The sequence below is a fragment of the Symphalangus syndactylus genome, chromosome X (assembly GCF_028878055.3).
Source record: "Symphalangus syndactylus isolate Jambi chromosome X, NHGRI_mSymSyn1-v2.1_pri, whole genome shotgun sequence".
NCBI lineage: Eukaryota > Metazoa > Chordata > Mammalia > Primates > Hylobatidae > Symphalangus > Symphalangus syndactylus.
This window is the reverse complement of record NC_072447.2, coordinates 133,031,391-133,051,696: the sequence shown is the minus strand read 5'-3', so window position 1 is coordinate 133,051,696 and position 20,306 is coordinate 133,031,391. Positions and strand designations below refer to the sequence as shown.

Genomic DNA, 20,306 nt, shown 5'->3' with positions numbered 1-20,306 from the left:
GATGGGTGGATCACCCGAGGTAAGGAGTTCAAGACCAGCCTGGCCAACATGGTGAAATCCCATCTCTACTAAAAATACAAAAAATAGCCGGGCGTGGTGGCAGGCAACTGTAATTCCAGCTACTCGGAGGCTGATGCAGGAAAATTGCTTGAACCCAGGAGGCAGAGGTTGCAGTGAGCCGATATCACACCACTGCACTCCAGCCTAGGCAACAGAGTTAAGACTCCGTCTGGGGGGGGGAAAAAAGAATTAGAGGACTCAAGCAACGGAAGGGGCTGTTCTTGCCATCAAATGCATTTCAGGCCCCGAGCAGTGGCCTGTAATCCCACTGTAATCACGCCTGTAATCCCAGCACCTTGGGAGGCCAAGGCAGGTGGATCACTTGAGCTCAGGAGTTCGAGATCAGCCTGGGCAGCATGGCAAAGCCCTATGTCTACAAAATACAAAAAAATAGCCGGGTGTGGCTGTGCAAACCTGTGGTCCCTGCTACTTGGGAGGCTGAGGTGGGAGAACTGCTTGAGCCCAGGAGGCAGAGGTTGCAGTGAGCTGAGATTGCGCCACTGCACTCCAGCCTGGGCAATAGAGGGAGACCCTATCTCAAAAAAAAAAAAGATGTGTTTCAACACAAAGTACAAGTTTTAGTTGCTACTAAATATCTATAGGCAGCAGGTATTAGTGAGGCTGGATTTTTCACTCTCAGGTTTCGTATTGCTCTATTTAGAGAGGATTAGGATTAGTAGTATGTAGAGTCTGGGACAGAAATCAGAGGGGGAACACTGGCATTTGGAAACAGAACATCATACAACATCACCTAGATGAGGAGCTTTTAGGCCAAAAAAAAACAAAAACAAAAACAAAAAATAAAACCGAGTTAAAATATCAAAATAATTACTATATAATACACGTTATGACCACGTAGAGAGCAACACTGATTCTGGAGAACCCCATTTTCACAAGATCCTCAAGATGGAGCATCCACTTAAATCTTTGCCTCTCAATTTTCTATCATGATTTTGTCCCAGGAGCGCCACTTCCTATCTGAAGCCCACTGTTGCTAATTAACAGTAGCCTTTGCAGATGAGAGGAGAGGAGGGGAGGGATAAAACACAGGCAGGAGAACACTGACACTGAGCTACATGGTCTATACAAGAAGGCAAGATTGGTCTTCCCCAGCCAGAGGGAATACAAAGGGAACCTCTAAAGCGGCCCTAGAGAACAGGCTCCTGACTGCGTGAATGCTCACAGAAGGGAGGAGTCAGGACGGTCAATGTCAACCAGTGTTTCCCCAGCCAGAATCACCGAGGAGCTTGTTCAAAATACAGATTCCTAGGTCTCATCCTGGAGACTCTGATTCAGTAGGCCTAGGGGTTTGTTTTATTATATTATAGCCAATCAAATTAGTATCCCAGGAGAGGTGAGCAAAAAGGAAAAGCCTTGCAGGCATGCCACACTTGGTAAGCGCCGCTGGTTTACACACTTGTATGCTGGCTTGCTTTTGCTTGAAGCACTGGTACTCATGTGTTCTCCCTTCCCACCTCCCCCCACCACGCCACCCACTCTCCCTCTCTCTGATGGAAATCATCACATCAAAAGCAAAGTTCCAAAAAGGAACTTGGAAGAAACTTGGTAATCCCAAATGACCCAGGAAGCACAGGCACAAGGATATGAAATACCTCAAAGGATTTTCCCAGATGTCACAACCATGTAATTGTTAAAGAAATGAACAGCTGCATGGCCCAAGAATCAACCCTGGTCACTGCCTCGAAAGGCAGAAGAACCACTGTGAGCTATCCCTACTTTGGGGGAAAAAACTCAAAAGATATATTCAACTCATGGTGAGGACAAAGGAGAGCATGTGCTCTGCCAATCCAAAGCCGTAAGTGTGGCTGGGAAAAAAAAAAAATATATATATATATATATATATGTAAAACTTCAATTTAGGAGGCACATGCACAGAGAAGTAAAAGGTCTGCCCAAGATTCCAGGAAATGAATCTAACAAGTGGGCAGCCAAGAGCAGGTAGCCAGAGACAATCACTACACTACAGAACAGGAGAAACCGAAAAGAAAAGGAACTAATGGGAGAGCAATAACTTTTTTTTTTTTTTTTTTTTTTTTTTTTTTTTTTTTTTTTTTTTTGTGAGACGGAGTCTCGCTCTGTCACCCAGGCTGGAGTGCGATGGCGCAATGTTGGCTCACTGCAACCTCCGCCTCCTGAGTTCAAGTGATTCTCCTGTCTCAGCCTCCTGAGTAGCTGGGATTACAGGCATGGGCCACCATGCCCGGCTAATTTTTGTATTTTTAGTAGAGACGGGGTTTCACCATGTTGGCCAGGCTCGTCTCGAACTCCTGACCTCGTGATCCGCCCACCTTGGCTTCCAAAAGTACTGGGATTACAGGCGTGAGCTACCACCCCTGGCCGCAATAACTTTAAAATGGTGAAAAACAGCAGCTAAGCTGAGGGCAAGCGGGTAGTGGAAGAGAAACCATAATGAAGCAGAGATCTTTAAAACAAATCCAAATAGAACACACTAGAAGACAAGGGCAGGTGTGATAGGCATAAAAGAAAAGCCCATCGCATGCAATAACCAAAAGAAAAAAAATGAAATAGGGGAACCTGAAATATTTCACCATCATGGGCCAAACTGAAACACTGTGGGGAAGCACTGAAGACAGACATTTTAGAAAAGTTTAGAGAGAATGTGTTCTCAAAAGGGGAAGAATAACATCAAATTATAGCCTATGTCAGGGCTGGGGGAGTTAGTAATAGGGGATAGGCAGCACCAAAATCTCAAAGGAGATTTTACAGATGGGATAGGATTTTTTTGTTTTGTTTTGAAATGAAGATGCCAAAACATGCAGATTTCACAACAATTACAAGCAAAAGCATGGTTGTCATCATGCATATGAGGAAGAGAAGGACATTAAAGGAGGCAACAGAAAGAGCATCTATCTGACAAATGTATTTGACTGAGGTAGGCACTGTTTATGAGGTTTTTAACCTTAAAAAGGACCAGGCCAGGCATGGGCTCATGTCCATAACCCCAGCACTTTAGGAGGCTGAGGCAGGAGGATTGCTTGAGCCCAGGAGTTTGAGACCAGCCTGGGCAATATAGTGAGACCTTGTTTCTATAAAAAATAAAAAATAGCTGGGTGTGATGGTGCACACTTGTGGTCCCAGCTACTCAGGAGGCTGTGGCGGAAGGGATCCCTCGAGCCCAGGATGTCAAGCCCACAGTGAGCTAAGATCACGCCATCGTACTCTAGGCTGGGTGACAAAGAGAGATCCTGTCTCAAAAAATAAATAAATAAATAAATAAATAAAAGAAAATGATCAGACAGGGTGTTCATGCAGCTGACAAGTACTTCAGGATCATGTAGCTCCCTTTGTGGCTGAACACCCCTTAAGTGCAGAACACTCAACGTATGGAACACAACTCGGTCTTCTACACATAGCACGAAACCTACCCATTTATTCATGCTTGGACTCTACCATCAAGACAGTAAACTAGAAACCCAAGCTTAAGAAGCTCTCAGTTAAACGAAATGTGGTCCTGCTCCCCCAGGCTCCTTTTGGTTCATACTGCCTGGTGACCTGGAAGCAATTATGACTTTAAAAAATGAAAGAGCCGGAAAATATTCATCTTGAAGCCTGGCCCTGAATCTGTCCTCAAGAGGATAGGCGTGGCCAGTAGACAGTTTAAGGAGGAGGGCTGGGTCAGTGATGACTAATAAGTAAAGAAAACCAACTTTGGGACATACTCCTCCAATAGAGACCCAGAGCTCTTGGTAAAGCTCCCATAAGACAGAGGCAAACTTTACAGCAGCAAAAGGAAAGGCCACCTCATCATTCCACTTGGGAAAAAAACAGCATCTAAGACACCCCTGAGGAGATCTAAGAGACCACTGACACTGAGATCTCAGGGCTAAAGGGAAAAGGCCATGACTTCTGCCCAGAAGTCTTTTAGAGTGAAGGCAAATCTGCTCATTGTTTTCCATAGGAAAATGTACACACACCCAGCAAGGACAACTTTACCCGGCTTTAGATGTGGAACTCCTACTACAGAGCTTGCCCTCCTGATTACCCTGCCTTCTTCCATGTGTATTCAACAGAATGTGTTAGGAGACTAACATTCCTGTTTTCCCTACTTCATTACATACCACAACCCCTGCCCTCAATGAGGAAGTTACCCCAATTTAAACCGTTCTGGCCGGGTGCAGTGGCTCACGCCTGTAATCCCAGCATTTTGAGAGGCAGAGGCAGGTGGATCACTAGAGGTCAGGAGTTCAAGACCAGCCTGGCCAACACGCCGAAACCCCATCTCTACTAAAAATACAAAATTAGCTGGGCATGGTGGTGTGCACCTGTAATCCCAGCTACTCGGGAGGCTGAGGCAGGGGAATCGCTTGAACCTGGGAGGCAAAGGTTGCAGTGAGCCAAGATGAGGCCACTACACTCCAGCCTGGGTGACAGAGCTAGACTCCATGTCAAAAAATAAAAATAAAAATAAACTGTTATTTAATGATCTAATACATATAAGGATATTCTAAAATTCTCAATCTTTACCCCCAATATCTATATTCCCTCATCTTTCCCTACCATTAACCAAATATTCCCTGAAACTCAAGAGTCCCATAGAAAGGCCGGACATGGTGGCTCATGCCTGTAATCCCAGCACTTTGGGAGGCCGAGGTGGGTGGATAACTTGAGGTCAGGAGTTCGAGACGATCCTGGTCCACATGGTGAAACCCCTGTCTCTACTAAAAATACAAAAATTAGTCAGGCCTGGTGGTGGGCGCCTGTAATCCCAGCTACTCAGGAGGCTGAGGCGGGAGAATTGCTTGAACCTGGGATGCAGAAGTTGCAGTGAGCCAAGATCATGCCATTGCAGTCTAGCCTAAGCAACAGAGCGAGACTCTGTCTCGGAAAAAAAAAAAAAAAAGAAGTCCCATAGACATGCCCCCAAACACTTTACTTTGCTTCCCTTCATGCCAAGTTGGTTCCTCTACCACTGCACACACAAAATCAACTAGAAATAATCTGCCAGGCAATTTAAAGGAGGAAGAAGGGCCCTTTCTGCTGTTCATCCCAAACTTCTGCCTGACTAAAAATCTATTCTAACACTTTCTACTTCCCCTGGATTTTTTTTTTCCTATCCAAATATTTCCACTGGTATCTACCCCAAGGGATCAGTCTTATAAGGCATATTGTATCTTTTGCCCAGATACATTAATTCTGGTATTTAGTGAGAAGGCTAAGTAGTTGCTGGCATACAGGTCTAGCATGGACCCCTTCATAGACTCTTTGGGTACTTCCATGTCTAAAACCTTACCTATAAACATTTATGAGACTGGATACAAAGGAATGTTAACTGCCTGTTAAACACATGAGCGTTTATCATTCAAATGAATGTAGTTACCCCAAGGTAGTCGCCTCAGGAGGCTGGACAGTCATCTCAGCCGAGCGGCCAGGGCTTGCAATCTCCCTGGAGTTCCTCTGTGAGCATTAGCATCCAGACCCATACTACGCCCTTTTCACTCTCCTCACTAGTGCTGGATCCCATCCTTTCAGGGTTGATCTGATGTTTAGGAACATCCAAAATCCATTCAGAACCATCTACAAGGCATTAATGCCTTGAAATGTGATATACTCTAGCACCCATAGCCTACACTGGGGTGGGAAAACTTGGAGAACACTCCCAGTCCCGACTTCTCAGCCATCTCAGACTATCTCTCTATGTCCATTTACCATGTCACCTGCAAAATGGGAATAAACTACTAGTCCCTACTAAAAATTTGGAATAACATGAAAGCACTTAGGAAAGGACCATAGACTAGCCGGACGTGGTGGCTCACGCCTGTAATCCCAGCACTTTGGGAGGCCAAGGCAGGCGGATCACCTGAGGTCAGGAGTTTAAGACCAACCTGGTCAACATGGTGAAACCCTGTCTCCACTAAAAATACAAAAAAATTAGCTGGGCATGGTGGAGGGGCATCTGTAATCCCAGCTACTCGGGAGGCTGAGGCAGCAGAATCGCTTGAACCCGGGGGGTCAGAGCTGAGATTGTGCCATTGCACACCAACCTGAGCTACAAAAGCAAGACTCTGTCTCAAAAAAATAAATAAATAAAATAAAAATAAAAAATTTAAAAAAGGACCATAGGTAATCTATTCCAAGAATGAAGTAGTCAAATGCAAAAGCTTTAATCTTTTGCTTACATTTTGTTTCTTTCTTTGAGATGGGTCTTGCTCTGTAACCCAGGCTGGAGTACAATCACATGATCATAGCTCACTGCAACCTTGACCTCCCAGGCTCAAGCAATCCTCCTACCTCAGCCTCTCAAGCAGCTGGGACCACAGGTGTGCGCCACCACATCTGGCTAATTTAAAATTTTTTTCAGTACAGTCAGGGTCTCCCTATGTTGCCTAGGCTGGTCTCAAACTCCTGGCCTCAAGCAGTCCTCCTGCCTTTGCCTCCCAAAGTGCTGAGATTATAGGCGTGAGCCAGCGTGCCTGGCCTCACTTACATTTTTGTACCGCCAGATTCTTTTTGCTTTCTACCCATTGCTATGATACTTTTTTCCTATTATTCAAACAGTACTCACTTCCATTTCCTGCTGTAAGAAAATTACTTTACTCCATTTAACAAAAACACCTCCTCATAGCTTTATAATAGACCTAGGCTCTAGCTATAAGATTTTATACAACTTCTAGATGTCACACAAAACTTAAGTGATCATTGTGAAATTAATCAGTCCTTTCAAAAGGCAAAGCAACCTCAAAATGTCACCCTAAATAGCTAGGGTCATTTTTTGAGTACTTCTAATTTCCACTAGAACAAAAACACAAATTGGCTTTCCTCAATCTTGGTCTTCAGCAGGACCATATAAATATTTAGTGTGTTTTTCACACTCGAAAGTTGAATCATTGTAATATGAGACATTCTGAATCCCTTTTGAGATGCTTCTGGGTCCTGCCTGCCATAGACTGTGACAGTGGCCCTCTGGTGCCTCCATTTCAGTATACCATATTCATGATACGCAATTTTTCACCTAAAGACAATTCCTGGCCGGGCGCACTGGCTCATGCCTGTAATCCCAACACTGAGAGGCCGAGGCAGACAGATTGCTTAAGCCTAGGAGTCCCAGACCAGCCTTGGCAACATGGTGAAACCCCATCTCTACAAAAAATACAAAAATTAGCCAGTCTCATAACCCGGTCTCTAAATAAATAAATAAGTAAATATAGATATATATAGTTTTAAAAAAGACAATTCTTCCTCACCCAACTTTTGCTTTTATAAAAGTCTCTTGGACTACACACACAGATATTTGGAGAGACCATCATCAGGTTATTCTTTCTATTTTCTCACAACAAAACAGACTCAGCTATGGGTTCAACTAATTTTACATATATTATTCATTCAAAGGTGTATCTATACAGCTTTCATTAAACAGTATTACCTCAAAGAGTTTGTTGTTGTTATTTTGAGACTGGGTCTCAACTCTGTCACCCGGGCTGAAGTGCACTGGCACGATCACAGCTCACTGTAGTGGCACTCCCGGGCTCAAGTGGCCCTCCCACCTCAGCTTCCCAAGTAGCTGGGACTATAGACACATGCCACCACACCTGGCGCCACCAAGCCCAGGTAATTTTTGTACTATTTTGTAGAGACAGGGTCTCACTACATTGCCCAGGCTGGTCTTGAACTCCTAGGCTCAAGCGATCTGCCAGCCTCGGCCTCCCAAAGTGGTGGGATTATAGGCATGAGCCACTGTGCCTGGCCCAAAAATTATTTTAAAAATCAGCTGTGCCTGGTGGTATGGGCCTGTGGTCCTAGCTACTCGGGAGGATGAAGTGGGAAGATCACTTGAGCCTGGGAGGTCGAAGCTGCAGTGAGCCGAGTTTGCACCACTCTACTTCAGCCTGGGCAATAGAGCAAGACTCCATCTCAGAAACAAAAATAAAATAAAATGCGCCGGGTACGGTGGCTCATGCCTGTAATCCCAGCACTTTGGGAGGCTGAGGCAGATGGATCACGAGGTCAGGGGTTTGAGACCAGCCTGACCAACATGGTGAAACCCCGTCTCTACTAAAATTACAAAAAAAATTAGCTGGGCGTGGTGGTGGGCGCCTGTAATCCCAGCTACTCAGGAGGCTGAGGCAGGAGAATTGCTTGAACCCAGGAGGCGGAGGTTGCAGCGAGCCGAGATCACGCCACTGCACTCCAGCCTGGGTGGCAGAGCAAGACTCTGTCTCAAAAAAAAAAAAAAAAGAATATTTTCTGCCAGGCACAGTGGCTCACGCCTGTAATACCAGCACTTTGGGAAATTAAGACAGGAGGAATGCTGGAGCTCAGGAGTTTGAGAGCAGCCTGCGCAACACAGGGAGATCCTGTCTCTACTAAAAACAAAAATAAAAACAATTGTCCGGGCGTGGTGGTCTGTCCCAGCTACTCGGGAGGCTGAGGCAACAGAGCCAGACCCTGTCTCAAAAATAAATAAACAGGCCGGGCGTGGTGGCTCACGCCTTTCATCCCAACACTTTGGGAGGCCAAGGCAGATGGATCACTTGAGGTCAGGAGTTCGAGACCAGCCAGGCCAACATGGCAAAACCCCATCTCTACTAGAAAAAAGACAAAAATCAGCTGGGCGTGGTGGTGGGTACCTATAATCCCAGCTACTCGGAAGGCTGAGGCAGGAGAATCGCTTGAAACCAGGAGGCGGAGGTTGCAGTGAGCCAAGATTGCACCACTGCACTCCAGCCTGGGCAACAAGAACGAAACTCTATCTCAAAAAATAAATAAATAATATAAATACAAAAATTAGCCAGGCATGGTGGCTGACACCCACAGTCCCAGCTACACGGGAGGCTGAGGCAGAAGAATCGCTTGAACCCGGGAGGCGGAGGTTGCAGTAAGCCGAGATCACACCACTGCACTCTAACCTGGGCAACAGAGTGAGGCTCGGTTTCAAATCGATCAATCAATAAATAAACAAATAAATAAATTAATTAAATAAACAGCCCTTTTCAGAAAGCAATGGTTCTTAAAAATGTCACCCACGGCCCGAAATGTTCCCTAAAGTTTCAACTGGACATACACTTCTCAGTTCCTGTCCTAAACTATTGAGCAGTGTTACAGCATAGCTGTTAAAGAAGCCGCCACTTCCATCTCAAAGGTGGATGCAGTGATGAGTCAAGCTTTCTTCCTAGCACGCCGTAAATGCTAAATGTGTACTAATACAACAGGAATATGAAGAAAGAGGACAGAGAATCAAGATACAAGGGGACCGCTGGGCGCGGTGGCTCACGCCTGTAATCCCAGCACTTTGGGAGGCCGAGACGGGCAGATCACGAGGCCAGGAGATCGAGACCATCTTGGCTAACACGGTGAAACCCCATTTCTACTAAAAATACAAAAAATTAGCTGGGCGTGTTGGCGGGCGCCTGTAGTCCCAGCTACTCAGGAGGCTGAGGCAGGAGAATGGCGTGAACCCAGGAGGAGGAGCTTGCAGTGAGCTGAGATCGCGCCACTGCACTCCAACCTGGGGGACACAGCGAGACTCCATCTCAAAAAAAAAAAAAAAAAAAAGATATAAGAGGACCACTGAGAAGCTGTTGATAGTTTTCATGCTGCCACCATGTTTACTGTAAAATAATAGGACACAATTGAACAAGAAAAATTAGATAATAATATAATAATAGGGCTGGGCACGGTGGCTCACACCTGTAATCCCAGCACTTTGGGAGGCCAAGGCAGGCGGATCATGAGGTCAGGAGATCGACACCATCCTGGCTAACACGGTGAAACCCCGTCTCTACTAAAAATACAAAAAATCAGCCGGGCACGGTGGTGGGCGCCTGTAGTCCCAGCTACTCGGAGAGGCTGAGGCAGGAGAATGGCGTGAACCCAGGAGGCGGAGCTTGCAGTGAGCCGAGATAGCGCCACTGCACTCCAGCCTGGGCGAAAGAGCGAGACTCCATCTCAAAAAAAAAAAAATTATATTATATATATAAATAAAATAATAGGTCCCGTTTATTGAGCACCTACTATGGGCCTGGGATGATTTTGTGTAATCCTCACAGCCCTGTGAAATTGGTATTATCATCTCCATTGTATAGATGAGAAAACTGAGGCTCAACAAAGTGGGCCGGGCATGGTGGCTCATGCCTGTAATCCCAGCACTTTGGGAGGCTGAGGTGGGAGGATCACCTGAGATCAGAAGTTCGAGACCAGCCTGGCCAACATGGCAAAACCCCATCTCCACTAAAAATACAAAAATTAGCTGGGCATGGTGCTGGGCGCTTGTAATCCCAGCTACTCAAGAGGCTGAGGCACGAGAACCGCTTGAACCTGGGAGGCGGAGGTTGCAGTGAGCCAAGATAGCACCAATGCACTTCAGCCTGGGTGACAGAGCAAGACTCCATCTAAAAAAAAAAAAAAAAAAGAAAGAAAGAAAGAAAGTTAAGTGAAGACCTAGCACAGTGGCTCATGCCTGTAATCCCAACATTTTGGGAGGCTGAGGTGGGCAGATCGCTTCAGGTCAGGAGTTCAAGACAGGCCTGGCCAACATGGTGAAACCCCATCTCTACTAAAAATAGAGAAGTTAGCCAGGCATGGTGGTGGGCACGTTTAATCCCAGCTACTCAGGAGGCTGAGGTGGGAGAATAGCTTGAACCAAGGAGACAGAGGTTGCAGTGAGCCGAGACCACACCACTGTACTCCAGCCTGGGCGACAGAGCTAGACTGTCTCTGGTAAAAAAAAAAAAAAAAAAAAAAAAAAATACGGGTGCGGTGGCTCACGCCTGTAATCCTAGCACTTTGGGAGGCCAAGATGGGCAGATCACGAGCTCAGGAGATCGAGACCATCCTGGCTAACACAGTGAAACCCCGTCTCTACTAAAAAAAAAAAAAAAAAAAAAAAAAAATTAGCCAGGCATGGTGGCGGGCGCCTGTAGTCCCAGCTACTTGGGAGGCTGAGGCAGGAGAATGGCTTGAACCCGGGCAGCGGAGCTTGCAGTGAGCCGAGATCACGCCACTACACTCCAGCCTGGGTGACAGAGTGAGACTCTGTCAAAAAAAAGAAAGAAAGTAAGTTAAGTGACTTGCCTCCTGCCACATAGCTAGGAAGTAGAAGAGCAAGCACTCTAATCTGAGGTTGTGGGTATCCAAAGCCTCCCAGGCAATTCTGAGGAGCTCACGTTTGAGAACCACTGTACTATACTAACTGGGGTGTGGTACAACCAAGTTAAACTGAGTAAAGCCTCATTATCAGAAGATAATCATCTCATGGATTCAGGTATACAGTGCATCAACTCACCTCTGCGATCATAGTCATATACGGTGCACTTCTCCACAAAACTTGGAAAAGCAAAAATCTGCTTGTTCTCCTTGTCCCTGGACATCAGCATTATAACAAAACTCAACAGTACCCTTAAATGGCACTAACACTATGATTTCTAGGCATACCTTAGTAATGAGGTAACCAAATTTTGTTTCTTAGCAGACCGACGGTAAAGAAGCCCAAAACACAAAGCTTTCCCTGCTCCTTAGCACCCTGGATTCCTCACGGACCTTCAGCTTAAGGTTTTCTTAAAATACAAATGAAGAGGTATCCTGCCTCACATACTGTGATGAGTATATCTGAAAATTACCACATTTTACAAATAATATATCAGCTGTATTCGAATGCATCATAATTCATTGACCAGGGAAAATATGACCTTGACATGCAGCCTGCAGTTACTTTAAAAAAAAAAAAAAGATCCTTTTTTATGTTTTATGGGGAAAAGGTCGCTTCTGCTTAGAATAAAAAAGAAAACTAGAACAGCATATTTGAATTACGGGGATAGAAACACAGAGTTAAATTTTACTCTTGACCAGAATGAAACTTCAGTTCGCCAAAGAAAGTTCTCATCATGAAAGATTGCTTTTAAGTTATGAACAGTGGGAAAGGGAATGATTTAATTTAGAAAAAGAACCATTTCTACATTATTTTGAGGATAACCATTCAAAAATCGGCATTAATAAAGCCTAGTTCATATGTATAATTATATCAAATACTGTACTAGCATCCTAGTGGCCGAAAAGTAGATATTACCTCCCTCTTTGGCCATCCTGACACTAAACACTCTGGCAAGCATGGATTCACACCTAATTCAAACTCCAGCATTAAGAAATTTCCCTTCTCTTTGAAAACTCGAAGGCCTAGGGTCTTCCCTCTGGGTTATGTAATCATCAGTGGCTTCTCCCTTTTCCTATTCTACCCCAACAATTGTGTCACTTTCTCCAGCGCCCTCTCTGTTCCACTCCGGTGTTCACTTTCCCACCCAAACTTGACCTCGAATTTCTTCACTGATTCTGATGCTGACTGGCCCTGAAGAACAGCTCTCTACTCTCTTTGGCTGTTATATTTCATCCCAAGCTTAGCTCAGCCCAGAATCAATGAATTACTCCGTATGGCCTCCAGTCCAAGCCCTGATTAGAGCCTCTCTTCCATGCCCCTAACCCCAACCCTCCAATTCTGGCCCACAGGCTCCCATGCCACTCAGTTTTTTATCCAGTTTCACCCTGGAATTTCCATCACTCATCTCCTGATACCTAGGATCCTTCCCACCTGCAGACTGGAAACACTGGTGGATTCCCACTTTTTCCTTCTTTCAAGGCCACTCTATTTAGGACAGTGAATGCCTCCCCCCATTCAGTATCCTTACTTTAGTCTAGATTTTCTAATTAATGTTTAGATGTGTAAGGCCTGGATCCCAGCTAACCTCTGCTTCCTGGGCCCTCTCAGGGCAGTGGCTGTCAAAGGCAAGCTTTTCCGCTCCCTAACACCAGCTCCAAAAGATACCTGAGTAAATATCTTCCTCCTTTGGCTCTTAATTCCTCTCTTTTTCTCTCACATTCTGCATTTTAACCTGTATATAATCTCTAAGTTCCCTATTTCCTTATGGATAAATATGCTTGTATTTCTCTCTAAATGCCAGTTTCTCCCCCACCCTACTTTTACCCCATATATTCCTTCTCTCTTGTCCTAACCTTAGTGATTCCAGCATGAAATTGTAAAGAGCTTTAAGAGTTCTTCAAAGTTTACTTTGGAAAACATTGTCCTAGAGATTTCAAGGTTTGACTTCTTCCTTAGTTGGCCCTTACATGGGACCAGTGATGATCACCTTTCTTTTCCTTTCATTGCTCAACCAGCCCTCTTCCTGACTTCTCTTTCTTGCCTTCCTTCCCTCTAGTGTCCAAGTCCTTTTTTCCCATAATTCTGTTTCTCTCAAAGAAGCCCTTCCCTACAACCCATAATCCAACTAATAGTGTCCTGAGATCCTCCACTCCCCATACTAAACATTTTTTTCTTTTTTCTTTTTTTTTTTGTTTTTTTTTTTTTTTGGTTTTTTTTTTTGTTTTTGAGATGGACTCTCGCTCTGTTGCCCAGGCGGGAGTGTGGTGGCACGATCTTAGTGCACTGCAACCTCCACCTTCCGGGTTCAAGCAATCCTTGTGCCTCCACCTCCCAAGTAGCTAGGATTATAGGCGCGCCCCACCATACCTGGCTAATTTTTGTGATTTTAGTAGAAACGGGGTTTCACCATGTTGGCCAGGCTGGTCTTGAACTCCTGACCTCAAGTGATCTGCCTGCCTCGGCCTCCCAAACTGCTGGGGTTACAGGCGTGAGCCAATGCACCCGGCCCATTTTTTTCTATTTCATGAACTGTATCATAAATGAAGCAGAGCCCTCTGGAGGACTCCTCTTTTCTTCCCAAGAATGTCTATGTCACTGAGAAAGGGATCCTCCCTCTTTATCTACGCTTTCCTGGCAAATCAAAATAGCCGGACCCACATGAATGTTCTTGGTGCAGTCATCATGTCTTGTGGAACTCTCTAGACTCTGCCCTATGCAGACTCCAGCAGCAGAGCTTGCCGGGGCCTTAGCTTTTCTCTGCCCTATGCCAACAATTTGTTTTGCTGTCCCTTCCTTATTGGCCTATTCTAAAAATTTGTGTCCCCTCCTTATTGGCCTATTCTAAAAAAATTTTTTAAAAAATCCTCCTGGACTCAGACAAGGGAGAGGTAAAACCCCTCTCCTTCCTCATCAATGACTTACAGCCAGGACAAAAATAAACCGGGCCGGGTGGATCACCTGAGGTCAGGAGTTCAAGACCAGCCTGGCCAACATGGCGAAACTCTGTCTCTACTAAAAATACAAAAAAATTAGCCAGGCATGGTGGCGGGCACCTGCAGCCCCAGCTACTCTAGAGGGTAAGGCAGGAGAATCACTTGAACCCAGGAGGCGGAGGTTACAGTGAGCTGAGATTGTGGCACTGCACTCCAGCCTGGGTGACAGAGTGAGACTCCATCTTAAAAAAAAAAAAAAAAAGAAAAGAAACCTAACCACCCTTGTTGTAAAGCTGGTATCAGGATCAGCCCTCTTAAGGTCAATTTTAGTCAGGCTCTGTGCCCCAAGGCCTGTACCTTTCATCCCTCACATCTGCCCCAAGGGCAGTTGCCTAAGTTGCCCTGTCAAAAGATGTCCACCTAACAACATCCTCATGACTTAGTCAAGAGGGCCACATCCCTAAACTCTACTATCAACCTTCAGATTCTCTTAACTTGACTCACCAAGCCCCTTGGCTCTTCCCAGCTCCCTCAGTCTTTGCTACTAACTTTTCGCCTCCATCGAAATTTTACAGGCTCCTCCCCAGCCTTTTGCTTCTATTTGGAGCCCCGGGATGATTCTTAAAATTAGGTTATCCCATTTAATCCCCAATGGAATCCCCCAAATTTCTCTCCTACATACTGTCATCTTTAGTACCACATGGTGACATCATCATTCAATTAAAGTACCCTAAACTGTGCACCAGATATCCTACACTGTGCCATCTACCATCTTCCCCAAAATAAAGCTCCCTCAATTCCAACATTCAAGGACAGGACATATCAACAGAAAAGTAAATAACCTTAAAACTTCCTTCCAACCTTGAAATTTTATTATCAACCTAATCCACTCTCAACCCCAAATGCAATCCACATTTATTTTCCCATGTAACTCAACGGCGTGCTTTTGAGAAAGAGCCTTCTAAGTTGAAAGAACCACAGGGCTAACCACTGTAACGCTAACCTACAACTCATCTCCAGAAGTCTCACTGAAGATTTTTGCAATTGTACTCCACCTCTGTACCACGGGGACGACCTCCAAACTGCCTTAACAGTAGTCAAGCTGTGGCACAAAGTTACCGGGCCCCCTTTCCACACTAACGTAAAGAGCCTCTAAACCCTGGGCTAGATGCTTGCTCGCCAAAGGATGCCTGTCTTTACTGTCTACTCCAGGAGACACCAAGAATGAATATCACCCCATCGACAGTTTCGATCAGCCAACATTGAAAATTTCAAAACAATAAAACAAAAACATAGTGCTTCCACTCAGGGAGGGAGGACGTGCGAGCGGAATAGAAGGGCACCCCCATGGGCCTGTGCTGTTGGCCTCCCGGGTTTGCAGTGTTTCCCTCCCACCTTTCCCCTCGACCACGTCTTTCCCTACAACGATCTCCTGCACCTCCATAACGCGAAATCCCTAGCCGAGGTGCGGCCGGCTCCTCCCAGCCTTGCCCCGGACGTCCCTCTGGCCCAGCCTTCCTCTCGGCGGGACCCCGGCGAGGAGGGCCCCCTCCACCGACCAGTTCACCTCCCTATCCCTTCCCCGGCCTCTTGGCGCCCCTGCAGGGCTCTGTCCCGAAACCGAACCTCGAGGAGCCAAGCCCACGAGGCCAGTCGCGGGACCCACACCCCCCTTCCTTCTCCCAGCACCTCGTCCTCCATGCACCCGGCCCCCGGGGCTCCTCGTCGTCGTCGTCCCGGCTCGTACCGCCCCCCGTCGGGGGCTCCACCCCCCCCGCCTGCCCCCGCCCCCAGGACGGCCCCCTCCCCACCGCGCGCCGCCTGCGCCCTCTGCCCCGGCACGGGACTCTCTTTGGCCTCCGTTCCCCGCCCAGAAGCGGCGGCGGCGGCGGCGGCAACGGCTGCGGCGGCCCCAGCAGGAGCAGCAGCGGCGGCGGCGGCAGCGGCGGCGGCAGCAGCGCCGCCCCGGCCCCGCCCCGCCGCCCGCCGGAGCCCCACGCCCCGCCCGCCCGCCCCGCTGCCGGACTGCTCCCCCCGAAGCCCACCACTAAGCCCTCCCACTCCCCAGCCGCGATCCGCTCGAATCCAGCTCCGCTGGGCCTGCTGTCCGTTCCTCACGCCCCTTAGGACCCGGGGTGGGGGAGCCCTGGGGTTCGCGGCCATCCCTCTCCCTCCTTCTCCAAGGGCCGGGGGATTGCCCCTGATCCCGAAACCCGGCCCCGTAACCGGAGCCTCTCTCCTTCCAGCCCTCGGCTTCGCTCACCGACCCCTTGCCTCCAGGCCTGGCGCGAAGCGGGTGGAGGGCTTGCACGCCGGATCTCCCCTCTGGCTTGCCGGTGCTAGTGTGAATTGCCCCCGATCTCATCTTCCTTCAATTTAAGCCCCCTCCCCGCCGCGCCCGGCCCGGCGGCCCCCGCCCCTAGAGCGAGGGCAGCGGAGCCAGGGCGCTCCGAAGTCATCCCCCGCCTTTTTTCCAGGGACTCGGATAATTGCCCCTGCCCCCATCACAGCACTCCCACTCCCGAACCCAGGCCCCGCCGCCACCTAGGGGTACCCCTTACCCTACGGTTCCCGCACCCCAGCGCCGGGAAGAAAGCAGCCCTGAAGAGCACCCGTCGCACCTCCCCTCTGAGGTTGGAGGATATTTTCTCCCGGTCTCTTCAACACTTCATCACGGACAACCCCCCCCCCCAAAAAAAAGCCTTTTCTCGCCCTGCCCTGCTAGCCAGCCTCCCTTCGGATCGTCGGATCCTTGCATCGGGGGTTGGGGTCAGGTAGTTAACAAGACCATAGCCTCCACCTCCCTTTCCGAGGAGTGGGGTAATTCCTATGGTTTCCCCCCCAGGATCAACCGACCCCCGTTTCCATGGAGACCCCCGCCCAGCCGGGAAGAAGACTCTCTCGGATCGTGGCGAACGAGTCTCACCTGGCTAAGAGAGAAGGGGGTCGAGAAGGGGGTAGGGCAAGTCAGGGGATGGGGTACGAAGGTGGGAAGTGGAGGGGAGCTGTCCCGAAGGGAGGGGCGAAGACATAGCCAGCTCCAGGGAGCGCTACGTCCGGGGACACGAAGAGGACGGCGCCCCCGGGGGGCAAGCCGAGCGGCCGCAGGGAGAAGAAGGAACAGGGTTGGAGAAAGGCTTAAGATAGAAAGAAGCGGGTGGGGGGATACGAAAAAGCCGGGGAGTCAAAAGGGGTGGAGGGATTGGGGGAGAGAGAAAAAAGACGCACCTGTTCCCGGGTCGGCTCCGCGGGGAGGCTCAGGCCGCCACCCGGGCTCCCTCTTACTCCCTCTTAACCACCACCCGCCTAATACTGCCCCGATCTGATGCCCCCCTCCGCCCCTTATCGCCACCGACCTCCTTCTCCTCTCTCTCGGCGGCGGCGGCGGTCGGACTCTAGGAACTGAGAGGAAGAAGGGAGGGCTCAGCAAAGCGGAGGAGAGACAGAGCCACACACTGGCAGCAGCCGCGGCGAGCGAAAGAGTGAGGGGGAGAGCGGTGTGTGTGTGTGTCTGTGTGCGAGCGAAGCCTGGTGGAGTGGGTGCCGGTCGCAGGGCTCGACGGGAAGTGGAGTCCGGCTGGGTCCGCGGGCGGCGCCAACCCCCGCTCCACCGGACTACAACTCCCAGAATGCCGCCTACGCGGGTGGGGGGAATGGGGAGGAGGAGGCGAAGGGAGGGAGCGAGCAAGAGAGGGAGGGACGAAAGCAGGGAGCAAGCGGCGGCGAAGGGGGCAGAGCCAAGCAGCCCCGGTGACACTGGGAGGGGAGGAGAGGAGGAGGGGATCGCTGAGAGGACCGAGCGGATTCCGGAGAGGGAGGCAGCAGTGGCTGCAGCAAGCCGGGCAAAAAGCTAGACTCCCGAGAGAGGCGGAGGCGCTCAATCTGCGGGGCTGCAGGAGCTCCACGTCCCCCCCCCCACCTCGACGCCCCTCGAAGGGGGAGGTTGAGGAAGGGAGAGGGTCAGTGAGCCGCGGCCAAAGGGTTCTCTCTCTTTCTTCCAACGCTCTCCACCTTATGCCCCGACCTGACTTTCTCAGGCCACTGGTGCCGATCCAGTGTGCAAATCTCGAGACCCCAGATCTCTGCCGGGCAGCGGAGAACAGACGCATTCAGTCCCCTTCTCCCAGGGGCCTGAGGGAGGCTCCCCTTGCAGGCAGGGCGTGACTCCCCCTTCTTCCCGCTCCCCCCCACCGTCGTCGCCACCCCCCCATCTCCCTCCCCGGAACCCCTCCCCTGAAGCCGGGGCTCGCCTCTTTCTCTCCCCGCCAAGACACGGAGTCCCTCTGGGGACGATTACCCAGCCCCCTCCCTTATACTGGGCCCCTACCCACCAGTATCCCCTTCTTAGCGTTGCCCCCTCACCGAAATAATGGTGGGGGCGACCCGAGTTGGACTGGTGGCTACTTTCTCTCCAAGGCTAGCGGTCCTTCGCCACGCCGACCCTGTGTAGAAATAGAGAAGCATATTAATACTCCCGTCCCCCCTCCCCCCCCAGGTTTGGATACTCGTGGAAGTAGCTCACAAGAAAGAGGGGTTGGTAGTGGAAGTGAGCTGGGGGTGAATCCCAATCTTCAAACCTCATCCCTGTCATGGAAATCCAGGTATTCGCCTTTTGCTTAAAAGCCATTAAATCGCTTGGGTGGGGGTAAATTATCTAAACCCCAATGTCCATGCGACTCGAAGCGACGCTACCTTGTAGGAATAAGATACGAACTAGGTTGCCGCCACGGGAAGGAAAGTATCCCCCACCCCCGTCGCCGTCCACCCCCAAAAACACATACCCCTAGGAGAGTCAGATGGCTGAAGAAGGGGGAAGGCGGTGGGAGTGTTGGAGAGTAAAAAGACTGTGGCGGGGAGGGTCCGCGGCCCCCACTACGAGAGCAGAATCCAGATGCTAAGAGGTGGGTGGGGGGTGCGGCACAATCGCAGACAGTGTCTTTCCTCGCTTTTCCCGGAATCGCCGCCGGATCACCGTCTAACCCTCGGAGTTGCTTACCACTCAATCCCCTAGCCCCATTTGTGCGCGTGAGGCGGCCGGAGCCCGGGAAGCCCGGGCACAAACTCCGCGGAAGCTGGCCTTCGCTGCCGCCGCGCTGCCGCGGGCCTCCCTCCCTCCGCTCGCGGCCCCGCCGATCTACCTTCGCCCCCGGCCGAGGCCAGACCCCGCTCACAACTCCACGCCCCTACTCCACCCCCGGCTCTCCCTCCCCTCGCCCTCTCCCTGCGGGTCCGGCCCAGCCCCTAGCGCTGCCCCGCCCTACCGCTCGGTCCAGAGCCCAGCAAGTGCCCCGAACTCGCCCCCCGCCCCCACGCCCAGGCCAGTCTGGCCAGGCCTGGTTTCCCCCTCCCGCCGCGCCCCGCCCCCGAATCCACGTCCTACTTCGCCACCCAACTCGGCCCGGTCCGGGTTCGGCCCGCGCCCACGCCACCGGAGTCCCCGATTTGGTCCGGTGTACGGCCACCCACCCCGCCCTTGCCTGGGTGCTGGCCTGGCCCGCTGCCTGCGCCCGCCGAGCCGGCCCAAGCGCGCGGTCCGGGTCCGGGTCCAGGTGCCGGCCTCGGTCCTGGCAGTGTTGCCGCGACTCGCCATGCGGGCTCGTTCCACGCAAGATCGGAACCCACGCGGGGTGGGGGCCGCGGGAAACAAGTTTCTTTATCCTCCCCCCGCCCCCGCCGCAGGGCCGCACCGTCCCCCCACCCCCGCCTCACGGCGCCCCCTTTACCTGGGCAGAGCCCCCGGCCGCTGTCGCAACTTTGCTCTTCTCCACGCCGCCGGGGAAGCGGGCGAAGCGGGAGGGGGGAGGTGGCGGGGGGGTGCTGGGATCAGGCCGCTGGGCTCAGGGAGGACACGTGGGGGAGGAGGGGAAGGAGGAGGAGGAAGGGGGGGCGGGCCTGCAGTTCTCGGGGCTCCCCCTGCCAGTCCCGGGGAAGCCGGAACCTCGCCGGGCAGCCGCAGACCCCGCACTGGCCACGGGGGAAGAACGGAGCCACCTTCCTCGGCCAGCCCTCGGCTCCAGGAAGGGGGGGGTCGAGCAACGCGCCGTTCGGGTCGGAGAGCGAACGATTTCGCTCGTGCTCTGTGTGACTCTCATCCCCCTGTTTTAGCCTCAGTGTATGTTGGGGGGGGAGCGCAAAGGGTCTTGCATGCGGTGGGGGAGACGTCCCCGCCGGATGCCCCGCCCCTCCCC

The 20,306-nt window shown here is 50.6% G+C and overlaps 1 protein-coding gene across 5 annotated transcripts in view; it reads right to left on the bottom strand.

The window, feature by feature from the left end:
• BCORL1 (BCL6 corepressor like 1) overlaps positions 1–19,918 on the bottom strand; it is a 77,056-nt gene extending 57,138 nt beyond the window's left edge. For 2 of the 5 annotated variants that reach the window (XM_055266847.2, XM_063634735.1), the window contains exon 1: positions 17,475–17,630. The gene's annotated coding sequence lies outside the window, so the exon portion shown is untranslated. Of the gene's footprint in view, positions 1–17,474; positions 17,633–18,480; positions 18,561–18,899; positions 19,255–19,841 lie in introns of those variants that run through there. The other 3 variants (XM_055266848.1, XM_063634733.1, XM_055266849.2) reach the window with 3 other exon arrangements.
• Positions 19,919–20,306: the final 388 nt, after the last annotated feature.